Source organism: Amia ocellicauda, unplaced genomic scaffold (assembly GCF_036373705.1).
Source record: "Amia ocellicauda isolate fAmiCal2 unplaced genomic scaffold, fAmiCal2.hap1 HAP1_SCAFFOLD_70, whole genome shotgun sequence".
Taxonomy (NCBI): Eukaryota; Metazoa; Chordata; class Actinopteri; order Amiiformes; family Amiidae; genus Amia; species Amia ocellicauda.
This window is the reverse complement of record NW_027102998.1, coordinates 167,501-169,816: the sequence shown is the minus strand read 5'-3', so window position 1 is coordinate 169,816 and position 2,316 is coordinate 167,501.

The window sequence follows — 2,316 nt, the reverse complement described above, 5'->3', positions numbered from 1 at the left end:
CACTTTAAAATTTTCGAGTCAGGGGACCAGGCGGCCGAGTGAAAAACTTTGAAAAATTTTCTATCTCCTCACTCCCATTGACTTTGCATTAGGGCGACCAGGCGGCCGGCGGAAAAAAAATCATAACAAATCAACGGGGGCATTTCTCCGAAAACTAACACCGGGGCAGTGCTCAGGGGGCTCCCAGCTATCAGCCACCCTATCCCGGGACCGATGGGAGCACTTTAAAATTTTCGAGTTAGGGGACCAGGCGGCCGAGTGAAAAACTTAGAAAAATTTTCTATCTCCCCTAGGTGACCAGGCAGCCGGAGCTGATTTTTCTGACCCCTAAAACAATTATTAAAAGGTATTTTTTCGCCAAACTAAGACTTTTAAAATTCAAATAGGATGATTATCTACTGCCCCAGTGGGTTTTTGAACCATTTTAAGCCTTTTTGACAGTTTTCATTTTTCCCCCATTGACTTCAATGGGAGTTAGGTGACCAGTCCTCCGACTTTTGAACCTCTCCTGGGGGGGCTGTGAGCCCCCGATTTCTTTGCAAAGCACGTCATTCGATTCGTCTCAGTCCCCTCTATATACCCCGTGTGTTTGTTTTCTCGAAAAACCCCCGGAACACGGTTTTTTAGGGGGGGGGTGGGGGGGGGGTACTTCGGAGCCATTTGGGGGGGGGTAAACGACATTTCCCGAAATTAATTTTAACACAGCCTTCCTCAGAATCGCTTTTCCAACAAAATCCTTTTTATTTCGAGTCTCTACGATGTTCCTAAGTGGTCGAAACCACTTTTGGACAGTTTTTACACCAAACGGCTCGGGCGCACAGCGGGCCGTGTGCCGATGGGCGGTTCTCGCGGGTCTGAGGCGGGGCTAGGCTGCTCGCGGCGGGCATGGGAGTGCCGTGTGCAGCCGCCACAGTGTTCCAGGCTGTCAGCATTTCTCTACGGTGCCGGGGGAAATACAGGAACTGGGTTTTTGAAGACACTTAGTGCAATGAGAGAGGTCAAAACTGAGCTAAGGGCACTTGCTGGAGGAAAGTGGCTGGGCCCCGCTAGCTCTTTTACGGACACTTTCTGGACTTGGCCCGGGATTTTCAGACGGTTCTTTGCGACTGTCTGATCATCCAGCGAAATGCAAGGGGGGGAACGGTCCCGGCCGCACCCCGCGTTTCAGGCCTCGTCGGCGGCCCGCTCCGGCGGCTGCGCCCGCTAAGTCTTCGCGGCCCGCCGTGGAGAGTGTGTATGCTGCCCGCCCCAGACGTTCACCCCAAGGGCTTGCGGGCCTTTAAGGGTCTGTCTTTCGGGGTTTCACGGGCTCTGACCTCACCTCCCTGTGGTTCCCGACCGGGGTGTATGTATGCTGCCCGCCCCAGACGTTCACCCCAAGGGCTTGCGGGCCTTTAAGGGTCTGTCTTTCGGGGTTTCACGGGCTCTGACATCTCCCCGGTGGTTCCCACGGAACGGACATATGTATGCTGCCCGCCCCCGGCAGGAACCCCAAGGGCTTGCGGGCCTTTAAGGGTGAGTGCGGGGGGCGTACGGGCTCTGACATATCTCCGGTGGCTCCCACGGAACGGACATATGTATGCTGCCCGCCCCCGGCAGGAACCCCAAGGGCTTGCGGGCCTTTAAGGGTGAGTGCGGGGGGCGTACGGGCTCTGACATATCTCCGGTGGCTCACACGGAACGGACATATGTATGCTGCCCGCCCCCGGCAGGAACCCCAAGGGCTTGCGGGCCTTTAAGGGTGAGTGCGGGGGGCGTACGGGCTCTGACATATCTCCGGTGGCTCCCACGGAACGGACATATGTATGCTGCCCGCCCCCGGCAGGAACCCCAAGGGCTTGCGGGCCTTTAAGGGTGAGTGCGGGGGGCGTACGGGCTCTGACATATCTCCGGTGGCTCCCACGGAACGGACATATGTATGCTGCCCGCCCCCCGGCAGGAACCCCAAGGGCTGTCCCGGCCTTTAAGGGTGAGTGCGGGGGGCGTACGGGCTCTGACATATCTCCGGTGGCTGCCACGAGACGGAATATGTATGCTGCCCGCCCCCGGCAGGAACCCCAAGGGCTGTCCCGGCCTTTAAGGGTGAGTGCGGGGGGCGTACGGGCTCTGACATATAACCTCCGTGTTGCGCGACAGGCCGTCTTTGCCCCCGGCTGCGGACACACACACACACACACACACACATAAAACAACCAGCACTGATCGATGGGCCATCTTGGTCCGCCCGGGGAGGGCCCCTGCGGGCCGGTGTTTGTTCACCGGTGTTCAGGCAGACGGTTCCTCCCACCCTAAGGCGGACAGGCGAAAGGCGGGGGT